This window comes from Schistocerca piceifrons, chromosome 2, assembly GCF_021461385.2.
Source record: "Schistocerca piceifrons isolate TAMUIC-IGC-003096 chromosome 2, iqSchPice1.1, whole genome shotgun sequence".
NCBI lineage: Eukaryota > Metazoa > Arthropoda > Insecta > Orthoptera > Acrididae > Schistocerca > Schistocerca piceifrons.
In genome coordinates, this window is record NC_060139.1 from 983,135,666 (window position 1) to 983,148,756 (window position 13,091).

General features: G+C 43.1%; 1 pseudogene; it reads left to right on the plus strand.

The window, feature by feature from the left end:
- Window positions 1-4,766: 4,766 nt before the first annotated feature.
- LOC124778269 lies at window positions 4,767-4,883 on the plus strand (annotated as a pseudogene).
- The last annotated feature ends 8,208 nt before the right edge of the window (window positions 4,884-13,091 follow it).

Below are 13,091 nucleotides of genomic sequence, written 5' to 3' on the forward strand. Positions count from 1 at the left end.
CAAATGGAGAGGACTCGTCAGCACCCAGACCCGGCAGTAGCTGGAGCGGGTTTCGGATATAGAAAGATTGTTTACGGTATCAGAAGGAGGTTTTAATACACGCGTCATTCTATCCACCACTGAAATTTAAAGAAAATTTTTTTAAGATCCCAAAAGCACACCGACGGAAACAAGAATCGCAACACCAAAAAGTAATTAATGTAAAGTAATAAAATTTCAGGAATACATCCGTCTGCCGGCCGAAGTGGCCGTGCGGTTAAAGGCGCTGCAGTCTGGAACCGCAAGACCGCTACGGTCGCAGGTTCGAATCCTGCCTCGGGCATGGATGTTTGTGATGTCCTTAGGTTAGTTAGGTTTAACTAGTTCTAAGTTCTAGGGGACTAATGACCTCAGCAGTTGAGTCCCATAGTGCTCAGAGCCATTTTTTTTTTACATCCGGCCAGTCAACATATTTAAGAGATTAACGCTGCTAGATCACAGGTTAATATAAATGGAAGATAAGCTATTGCAAACATACATAAACAACAGGTGTAACGGCTAGAATATTGCTTCCGAGCATGCACTGTGTTGCACAGGTCCGCGATGTCAGTTTGTAGAGTGGAGCCCCATGCCTGATGCACTTGGTCGGTTAAGACAGGAGAGTTAATGCTGTCTGTCGATGACGCTCGAGTTGTCGTCCAGTGATGACCCAGATGTGCTTTATTGGAGATAGATCTGCTGGTCGAGCAGACCAAGACGACATGTGGACATTCTGTAGAGCACGTTGGGTTACAACAGCAGCATGTGGGAGAGGGTTATTACTGTTGGAAAACACACCCTGGAATGCACCTCATCAATGGCAGCACAACAGATCAAAGCGCCGGACTGACGTACAAATTTTCAGTCAGGATGCATGGGTTAACCATGAAAGTGCTCCTACTATCATACGACCATAACTCCAATTGCACGTCTAGCACAAGACAGGTTGGTTGCAGGTCCTCAACTAGACTCATCCTAACCGGCACGCAGCCATCATTGGTGCCGAGGCAAACCAGTTTTCAACAGAAAACACAACAGACCTCCACCCTGCACTCCCTTTACTCCACTGATGACGCAAGTGGCTGTGGTTTGGAGTTGGGCCGGCCGGAGTGCCCGAGCGGTTCTAGGCGCTACGTAGTGGAACCACGCGACCGCTACGGTCGCAGGTTCGAATCCTGCCTTGGGCATGGATGCGTTTGATGTCCTTAGGTTAGTTAGGTTTAAGTAGTTCTAAGTTCTAGGGGACTGATGACCTCTGAAGTTAAATCCTATAGTACTCAAAGCCATTTGAACAGTTTTTTTTAGGGCGGTAGAATGCATGCAGCAGGGCGTCTGGCTCTGAGCTGTCATCGCACTAACAGAGTTGCAACAGATCGTTGTGTCGTTGTGGTACTAACTGCTGTACAGATTGCTGCTGCAGATGCAGTACAATGTGTCAGCCATATGCCGAATACCACGCTCTTCCCTCTCGGCGGTGCCACGTGGCCGTCTGGAGTCCAGTCTTCTTAGAGGTGTTTCCTGTGACCACCGCTGCCAGCAGTCATGTACAGCGGCTACATTAATGCTAATTCGTCTGCAGTATCGCTGGAGGAAAATCCAGTTTCCTGTAGCCTTATTACACAACCTTGTTCAAACTCACTGAGTTGTTGCTAATGGCGTCTTTGTCGCCTTCAAAGCATTCTTGACTAACACCAACTCACCAGCTCAGCCCCAAAGGTAACTAATGCTCACGACGGTTACAGCATATATTTAAAGCAAACCTGATTTGCGCTCACATAGTGGCGCTACCAGAGTGACTGCCGTGAAATCTGAATAGGAACACGCCTACCAACGTTCGTTTATGTCGTATAACTCCTTCTTCGTGTTGCGATTTTTGTTCTGTCAGAGTATTTAGCTCAGTCTGTCTCTTAAATTCACTAAGAGGCTCAAAATTATCAACAAACGAAATATTTTAAAATGATTAAATCACCACAAAGAAAACACCAACTCCTTAACATATTCATAGCATAGTTAAAATGGAGAAGAAATTTTATCGATTAACCAAGATAAAGTTGCCGAATTTAGCTCAGGCCACGAATGAATCTGCGGCTTGGTCCAATTCAGACTCTAAGATATATACAGTATACACATTATAATTATGAAACAGATACAAATTAAAGATCGCATGCGGGTGCTTGGCATCAGAACAAGAGAAACTGTGCACGTTTAGCCTACAGAAACAAACAGACAACTGAACATACAATAATTAAAACATTTTGAACACCTGACGACACGCTGTTAAATGCAGATATAGTCCTAAAGAATCAATGCACGTGTGCTGCACATACAAAAGATAATATAACGTTTAACCCCTGAAGGTTCAAATTGAGACACAACCCCAGAATTTATAGAAACTTACAGTGAGGCGAAAAAAATCATGGGTTACCTGCTATTATCGTGTCGAATCTCGTTTTGGTATGGACTCAAGTCTTTGAAAGTCCTTTGCAGAAATACTGAGCCATGTTGTCTCTATAGTTGTCCACGATTGCGAAAGTGTTACCGGTGCAGTATTTTGTGCACCAACTGATCTCTCGATTATGTCTCATAAATGTTCGATGGCATTCACGTCGGGCGATCTGTGTCACTAAGTTATTCATTCGAGTTGTCCAGAATGTTCTTGAATCCCATCGCGAACAATTGTGGCCTGGGGACATGGCGCATTGTCATCCACAAAAAGTCCATCGTTGTTTGGGAATATAAAATTCATAAATGGCCGAAAATGTCTCAGTTGGTTCACTTTGACCAGAGGACCCAGTCCACTCCACGTAAACAGTGCCCATACCATTATGGAACCACCATCAGGTTGCACAGTGCCTTGTCGACAACTTCGGTCCATGGATTCGTGAAGTCTGCGCCACATTCGAGCCCTACCATCAGCTCTTTCCGGCTGGAATCGGAAATCATCGAGCAGGCACTCGGTCGTTAAGGGACGGCCTTGGGTCACTGCGCTGTCAGTGATGAGTGGTTATGCCTGAAGCTTGATACTCTCAGCACGATCTTTCCACTTTGGGTCTCAGTATACTTAGTTTCCTAACAGTTTCCGAAATCGACCGTCCCATGCGTTTAGCTCCAACTACCATTCCGCGATCGGAGTCTATTAATTCAATGACAGCTCTACCAAGGCACTGCTCTTTCATACCTTTTGTACACGATACTGCTGTCAACTATTCAAATTTCAATCGCTGTCCCATGACTTTCGTCACCTTAGTGTAATCAGGTAATAATGGAACTTGAGCCGACCAAAATATGACCGCTTTTACAACTGTCTTAAAAATAAGTCGGGCATGTTCCTATTATCACGAATGCTTTGCCATTAGGTTTCCTCTCCGGCGCTTTTGAATTAGCGCCGCAGCCACCGATTGAAGTAGTTCCTCTGCCTGCTTCGCCATTCGCATATCATACGTGTTCTGCATTCTGATGTGATGTCAGGTGACACTGTCGGACGGCCTGAGTGGTCACGTGACGAGGGGTGCTGGGTGGTAGCCCTCAGTGCGGCTAGAGCAATAACAACGTTGAAACTTCCTGGCAGATTAAAACTGTGTGCCGGACCGAGATTCGAACTTGGGGCCTTTGCATTTCGCGGGCAAGTGCTCTACCATCTGAGCTACCCAAGCACGACTCACGTCTCGTCCTCACAGGTCCCGAGTTCGAGTCTCGGTCCGGCACTCAGTTTTAATCTGCCAGGAAGTTTTATATCAGCGCACTTTGCGCTGCAGAGTGAAAATCTCATTCTAATAACAACGTTGTCTAGGGTCTGTGCAGTGGCAGTATCGCGTGCTGCTGTACTGTTATGTAAACTAAAGGTGGAGGGAGGAGAAAGGAAGAGAAAGGGATGGAACTATTGATGCCAGTTGCATCGGGACTTCATACGGAACCAGCAGCAACGATTGACAATGTTAGCTGGACCGGGATTCGAACTTGGGATATCCTGCATACTATGTCACTGGCCACTGTGCCATCTGGACAAAACGTTTATAGCAATTGTGCGAACTATCTCGGCACGCCTTCTGCCCGAATCATATTCCAACCTAGCGCCATCTATCCGCAGTCCCTGCCGATGTCTTCCATGCTCGCTAATTTGAGATTTCCGCGGGAGGTGGTAAGTAATTGTGTATCCGCACTGAAGGTATTGTATTCATTGCCCATAAAGACGAGTCAATTAAGTGAATAACACCACGCTTTCATATAACTGATGACTGTGATTCTGTTGGAGATGATCGTAATCCAGTGGCTCAAAGATCGTAAAAGATTACATATGTTGTCTGCTTTAGCTGCCTCTACATGTGATATGTACGTTGCTCGACCACAAAGAAGGCACAATTTTGTGTAACTCGTCATTGAGTGGTCTTGTTGGTCCCGAACTTGGACTGGTGTGTTTGAAGACCATGACACCATTGTCAGAAAAGTTGATAGATACGTATTAATCACCGAGTTACGCCTCGGCAACGGTGGACCTCTAGGCAAAGAAGATGAACGTCGCATGACACACTGCCGCAGTAAGGATTCTGCTTTATATCGCTAAGGTGTATTTCCATTAAGGACTAACTGTGACCGGAAGGTTGGTTAGTGTCTGGCTAGTTACTTTCAACCGACTGTCACTGAACGTGTAGGTAGATTGCGAACATCTGCAAACTAAAAGATGTTTACGCTTTTGACTTCTTGTTTTTGGTCGTTTCTGCACTGACTATGTGGATACTACTCATGGGGTAGCCAACGGCCTTCCCGCAGTGGTAACATCGGTTCCCGTCAGATCACCGAAGATAAGCGCTGTCGGGCTGGGCTAGCACTTGGATGGGTGACCATCCGGTCTCCGAGCTCTGTTGGCAAGCGTGGTGCACTCAGCCCTTGTGAGGCAAACTGAGGGGCTCCGGTCTCGCAAACTGACATACGGCCGGGATAGTGGTGTGGCGACCACTTGCCCCTCCATATCCGCATGCACGCATATGGGCTGAAGATGACATGGCGGCCGATCGGTACTTTTGGGCCTTCACAGCCTGTTCTGGAGGAGTTTAGTTAGTTATGGGGTAGGTCTTGTGGAGTGTATTTCCTTTCGTTTCGGGATGATTATGTGTCAGCGGACATTGTGGTCTGACGTGATCGTTGTGCTTCTGAAAGAGTTTGTTGAGTACTCTGAGGTTTACGAGCTTGCAAATGTTTTGCGAAAGGGGAATTCACGTTGTTACTGAGTAGCTTTCGTTTTGTTGTTTGAGATGAAGATGTAGATTCGGTACAGCTATACCGTCTTCTGTTACGGGATTTAAGTCGTATCTTGGCGGGAAGTAGTGTTCTAGTTTCTCGCAGATGTAATAGTGATGCATCACTGTAATTAGTTATTTGATCTTAGTTATCTATTGACTGTAATTACTGATCTGGATATGGTCGCATTTCAAAGTCTTAACATCACGGTACGTAGTCGGCGCTAGTTATGGAAATATGCTTGTAGCGGATGAGCCCCGTACTGCGTAGCTTAGCTCTCTGTATAATTGTTTGTTGAGGCGGCATTGCTGTTCTGTTTTACTACGCATCCTGTGGGTAGGTTGTTGGATTGTATTATGCTGCCACTGAGTCTACTGTCGTTTTGATCCACTGCTAAGTAAACGCACTAAGTAAACGCACTAACACGAACCAAAAACTTAAGCTACTTTTTGACATTACGCAGGTATCGAAACGATAATAACAGTGAAGACAGGTGATAACAGAGCATAGTCAACAATAACGATCTAATAATACCGGAACGATCCAATGTTCCTGGTCAAAATTGAATGCATCGGACGTCAGAATAATCCAGTTTTCGCTCCCAGCGAACTTGATCACAGACTGTTTACCTTGTTGGCTATGGATGAATTGGAGAGTGCAACTGAAGTACCGAAGTGTGAATGTTAATAGTACTACTTCATACCCTTGAAATGAATTACTTGATACTTCTCAAAGGATGTAAGATATAAGCGATTTTTGTGCTAGGATACGATTTGTTCGTACATAGCTGGGAACGTAATTTTCTGTGCACTCTTCTTATCTTCCACACAAATAATTGCCGAGTAAACGTTGAAGGCCTAAATTCAACTGAGTTTCATTTAATGGGTAACATCACACCTTTACAGTAAAGCGGAATACAATCACTTGCTAGAATTTGGCAATGTTCCTTTGTTCTTCATATACTCCGAATAGAACTTTTATCCTCAACTTTGTACGTTCAAAGATACATCAGCAAAATTAGTTAGTTGCATCTGTATCAACTTAACCCACAGCACCGTATTAATCAGTTTTAAATAATGAAGAGAAGAATTAGTCGGTTCAGTATATACTTAAATGAATATGTATAATGAGTATTTTAGGCATACCCCCGTGATGCCTTCATGTACCATGTAGCCAGTTCTATACATTACAGCTAAATATTGCAGAGTGATTTAGCTCCGAAGAATCATTCAATAACTCAGTCGGCTGAAAATTGATGGATTCAGTTGAAAGAACGAACAGAGGGTTCAACCGAGAGAAAAACTACCGACGGATTTCTCATGAAAAGGACGAATAAATAATTCAGTCAATATTCATAACTATAGCTGATTTAATCGACTTTTTCATTCTGTTGTCCCCATAGACTGGTTTCACCTACAGGAACGAACCATTAATTAGACCTCTTGTAATTAGGTTACTTCGAATGTTGAAAAAGTAAGATCTACAGTTTATCTAATTTGTTCCACACACGTACTTATAATTAACTACAGATCAATCTAAAGATGAGGAAAGAGGACATTATGTCAAAGTACGGTGCGTTTATTGTTACATAAGACTTATCAAGTTCTGCTCTCATCTACGCAATTATTCCCAGTCATCCGTGGCACTTAGAAGAATACGTCTTGCAAGGTAACGGTACAGTTGTCATGCGTCAGACAGCCTACTGCAGCCCATCCCTGGAATACGGATAGATCATCTAATAGCATTACGTCGCTAATAGCACTCAGTAATTCGCCTTGCTTCGCTGATATGCTTCCACAGTAACATCAGCCCTCATAAATAAATCATTTATACGTGGCGGAGGCACCATCACGGACCTACAGAAGTATAGTCGTCCGTAGAGATCGGTTAATACTGCAAGACTCTTGTTCAGCACACATGAGAAAGAGTTGACTCACAATATTACTGAATAGTGAAACATCTTGTAAGTAATATAACCGAGCGTCCATTCCCATTCTAATACACTCTGAGACTAACGGAAGAATATTGAAGTAAGAGACACAAAGGATACATTCTTCTTTTTAAGAGAGTGATCTTGAGACAATATGAGGATTCTGCACATCGGAACAAGGCACTTGTGGAATAATCTTGGTCGTCTTTACTGCTACTATTTGCACAGACACGCATGTTGAGTTAAAGTGAATCTTCGCTTTAAGGATATCTTTGGTGTTAACAGCTACTATTTTTGTTGTTTTGTAGTTAACGTAAATTTACTGTAGTAGTAATGTTCTAAATTAGTGTATAATCTAAATTTGGACTATAGCCCGAATTTGGACAATTTTCTCAATATGACGATCCTATGTTGTTTTTATTCTAGAACACCTAGAACAAAACCAAAACATATCTCTCAGGGAAAAAGGAGGAAGGACAGTTTCCTTTGGGGCCGTCAGAGATAAAACTATGGGACACACTTCTCCAGACCTCTCATCCATTTTGAGTAGTCTTAGACTGGCAACGACTGACGTGTCAGCCCGTGTAATTCATTAACCTCAACCACACAGGTCTACGTCATCGGCTGTTAGCCCTTACGTCATTGCTCCTGTCCCTACGGCGAAGAAAGTAGAGTCAATAAAGGCAAATGAGCTAGAGGATCTGTCCAGATAACTTGCATTTCTTACAAAACGCTGTTACTGTAGAAAAATTTCTGCTAGTCCTCTCAAAGTACACGCTGTGAAAAATGAACTGATGTTCTAAAAGGATTTTGAATCTCAACCAGAAAATGAAGATGGAGAAAAATAAAAATCACAGATGGAAATGGACAGAAAAGTAAAGCGAGATCTCAGATGGCTCTCACGTAGGTGAACCGGTCATGCCACTCGTTGATGACTTGAGTGGTTTAGAGTACCCTGCTGGGTACGATCCTATGTCAGACACGGATGATACAAGATGCATTTTTTGTAAAGAAAACTTCGCGATGACGTGTATGGAGGATTATGTGCTATGTGTATCATGTGTAATACCTAGGCACACAACGAACGTGCAGGTGCTGATAAAAACATTTATTTTTGTGCCTTTTCTCAACAGGAAGATTGATAAACCACAGCGGTTTATATATATATATATATATATATATACGAGGCCTGTTCAGAAAGTAAGCTCCGATTGATTGCCAAATTGAAACCACAGTGAACATCAGAAATGTTTTACTTGTAACAATTAGCTACACCTTTCAGCTACCTCTCTACATAGTCGCCGTTCTGACTTAGACTTTTGTCATAGCGTTGTACCAACTTTTCAATAGCCTCATCATAGAAAGCAGCCGCCAGTGCTTTCCGCCAATTCTCCACGCTGGCCTACACCTCGTTGTCTGTGTCAAAATGTTGTCTTCAAAGACAGCGGTTCATGTGACCAGAGATGAAACTCAGGGGGAGACAATTGCGGACTGTATTGTGGGTAATCTCACATTTCCATTTGAAAACGATGCAGCAGCATCTTCATTGCCCCTGCAGAATGCGGCTGAGAATTGTCTTGAAGAAGAAACAGCACGACAGTTATGTAATGTTAGCTGCATAGCTTCAGGCGAAATTTCTCACCAAGCCCTCGTACTTGGCGGCAGACACTATTTTCTAGACATCTTTACGCACTCACTGCGAGCTCAGAAATGAGAAGAGCGACGTGATGCTAACTGGGGTTATACTAGAGGCACTACCCAACACATCTGTGCAAAGCTTTATCGGATTTTCATAGTCGTTTCCATTTCGCGACCGATCGGAGCTTACTTTCTGAACGACCCTCGTATACATATATATATAAGCCATACTATTTTTCAACTACTTTATCAAAATTTTTCCGATCTTTTATTCTATAAATATATTGTTTTTCATTCATTTTGTTGAATGTTTTTAACTATATCTCAAAATTTTTCAAATTTACCCAAATTTGGACCACATCTGTAAGTTATTAAAAATTTAAAAAATGAAAAAATAGTGAGAGTATTTTACATTATGCCATCCTGGTTTAACGCATAACACTTCAGTGTACTGAATGCTGAAAGTTCTTAAATTTATTTTCAACAGGACGTGAGTTACGTCGTAAAAAGTAAGTGGTGACCCAAATTTAGACCACTTCCTGTACACAGCAACGCAACGACGTGTTTAAAAATAAAAAATGAAAATACATTAGATATATTCTGGTGCAACTGTCATCATTCACATTCATAAAAGTTGCAGGTGAACCACACAACACTTGCAACATCACAAGGAATTTCCAAATAATCTTCGTGATTCAATATAGAGATTAAATTTGCAACATGCTTGTTGCAAGTATATCTTTTTGCGTGTTTGACATCCAGTTTCGTCGCTGCGTTTCAACACCAATGAGCAAAAGGTTTCCTTTAACTAATAAGTCGACGTGGTAACGGAGCTTGGGAGAATATAGAAGAAAAGGTGGGGGACAGTGCAAGTGGGGCCTCAGAAGTGTAACCTGATGTGACTTGTAATACGGTTTTGTTCCCATTACTTTTTTATGAATAACTGTAGTTACTGAAATTAAAGGACTAGATGATATTAATTAAAACTAAACTAAATTGTGTGTATTGAATAATGTTCAAAATTAATTGCAGCCTGATTAAATCCATAAGTTGTGACTATTATTTAACAGTGACAATAAGGCAGCCATCCCCTTTTCAGCGATAAAATAAAACAAATGGACACTGCTGACTGATTTAACCACTTTGATTCTTCAGAGACCGTTCTCTAACTGGCCTGAAATTTCCTGGATATTCTAAACGAGAGGTAGTCTAATACTCACCTGTTTTGAGATGCTATTCAGTGGCTCATTGTAAGAAGTAAAGAAAATTCTTATATCAGTAGTCTCCCTAGGGAAACCATAGGTCAAATAAAAAATATTTAGGAAATTAGTTACTTATATGGAGTCAGCGATCTATATAACATGCTGGGCACACCGTGCGGTGTAGTGATGTACCTAAATATTTTCGAAGAGTTTACTAATTGTTCACTGGTTAAATGGGTGATTTTGATTTTCATATTTCTTGTTTATTTTGACTGATGGTACCAATCGTTACAATTAAAGAGCAGTATTTTGGCAAAGTGAATTTTTGTATGAGATTGCTTTATTATTCGTTGGCTATAGGGATATTGGCTAACACGAGTTGCAAAAGTTTGTTTTACTATTGCTGCCTGTTGTAGATCTATTGGTTTCTGCTATGGGAACCAACTAGTTCCCATGTATTCCTTAATATGAGGACCATGTATCACGGTATAAGTGTGTATGTGTTTGTGTGCGTCCCTTTAACACAGGATAATTATATATTTTTATTTTTATAAACATACACTCCTGGAAATTGAAATAAGAACACCGTGAATTCATTGTCCCAGGAAGGGGAAACTTTATTGACGCATTCCTGGGGTCAGATACATCACATGATCACACTGACAGAACCACAGGCACATAGACACAGGCAACAGAGCATGCACAATGTCGGCACTAGTACAGTGTATATCCACCTTTCTCAGCAATGCAGGCTGCTATTCTCCCATGGAGACGATCGTAGAGATGCTGGATGTAGTCCTGTGGAACGGCTTGCCATGCCATTTCCACCTGGCGCCTCAGTTGGACCAGCGTTCGTGCTGGACGTGCAGACCGCGTGAGACGACGCTTCATCCAGTCCCAAACATGCTCAATGGGGGACAGATCCGGAGATCTTGCTGGCCAGGGTAGTTGACTTACACCTTCTAGAGCACGTTGGGTGGCACGGGATACATGCGGACGTGCATTGTCCTGTTGGAACAGCAAGTTCCCTTGCCGGTCTAGGAATGGTAGAACGGTGGGTTCGATGACGGTTTGGATGTACCGTGCACTATTCAGTGTCCCCTCGACGATCACCAGTGGTGTACGGCCAGTGTAGGAGATCGCTCCCAACACCATGATGCCGGGTGTTGGCCCTGTGTGCCTCGGTCGTATGCAGTCCTGATTGTGGCGCTCACCTGCACGTCGCCAAACACGCATACGACCATCATTGGCACCAAGGCAGAAGCGACTCTCATCGCTGAAGACGACACGTCTCCATTCGTCCCTCCATTCACGCCTGTCGCGACGCCACTGGAGGCGGGCTGCACGATGTTGGGGCGTGAGCGGAAGACGGCCTAACGGTGTGCGGGACCGTAGCCCAGCTTCATGGAGACGGTTGCGAATGGTCCTCGCCGATATCCCAGGAGCAACAGTGTCCCTAATTTGCTGGGAAGTGGCGGTGTGGTCCCCTACGGCACTGCGTAGGATCCTACGGTCTTGGCGTGCATCCGTGCGTCGCTGCGGTCCGGTCCCAGGTCGACGGGCACGTGCACCATCCGCCGACCACTGGCGACAACATCGATGTACTGTGGAGACCTCATGCCCCACGTGTTGAGCAATTCGGCGGTACGTCCACCCGGCCTCCCGCATGCCCACTATACGCCCTCGCTCAAAGTCCGTCAACTGCACATACGGTTCACGTCCACGCTGTCGCGGCATGCTACCAGTGTTAAAGACTGCGATGGAGCTCCGTATGCCACGGGAAACTGGCTGACACTGACGGCGGCGGTGCACAAATGCTGCGCAGCTAGCGCCATTCGACGGCCAACACCGCGGTTACTGGTGTGTCCGCTGTGCCGTGCGTGTGATCATTGCTTGTACAGCCCTCTCGCAGTGTCCGGAGCAAGTATGGTGGGTCTGACACACCGGTGTCAATGTGTTCTTTTTTCCATTTCCAGGAGTGTATTTTATGATTTTGGGTTGGGGTGGCTTTAAATATTGTGGGCTAGCATGAGACTTATAATTAACTTACACCGCGATAACACTCGTACGGACATCGGCTGCCCCGAAGTACGTACGATATAATATTTTTTAAACACAACGCGCGACCCATTGCCTTCTAATAAATAGTTTGCGTAAGCGCTGCTATTTAGAAAAGAAAATATGCGTATTCTTACGCAAACTGTAATTATGGATCTCAGGGGACACTGGTTATTTATGTATCAAACTACACAAATATTAACTGAGATATTGCGGAAAGTAATGATTTTCAATACTTCTTGTTCATTATTTGCAAGGCAAAAATGGAGAGAATCTCATCTGGCGTTAGGTGGCCAGAATGAAACATACTGAACTCATTCAGTGCTGTGAATTTTGGTAAATGAAATCTGTCACTACTGTCTTTAACTTTGAAATTAATGTAAGATCAAAATTGAGAAGTCTCTCGCATTTACATTTACTATTCTGACATGAAATTTTAATTAAATAATACAGTCAGCGTAATGGCCGACTAAATCCTGCTAGGGAAATGAGCTCCCTGCACTACAAAGTCCTGCAAATTTTTTTAGATTATAATTAATGGTTGCGATCATGAGAGGTGACAACTAAGTCAATAATACACACTTTCTAATAACAGTTTCTGTTACATATTTCTAAATACCGATAAAACTTACGTTAATCATCAGCACTACAATGGCGGCCTACCGCTAGACGAAACAAAACAGGAGCGCTGGTTCAATCAAGGCAATAGTCTCTGGTCATGTTCATTTTCATTACACAGATAAAAAGAATGTTCTTTTATTTTTATATCACATCGCTGTTTGTGATTTTTGGTGGTATTATTTAACTTTTTTAATCTTTCTTATACACCGCCCACACGTACACAGTCTTGAAATAATTTATAATTCACAAGTCGCACAGAAAAACTTTCTCCAAATGTCCGTTTATGTGACGTACCGTCACACATGCCATAGTAATAATAATGATATAATTATGTTCGATTATTACTGATAAGTAAAGAATCATATATGGAATGAAATTGTGACAATAAC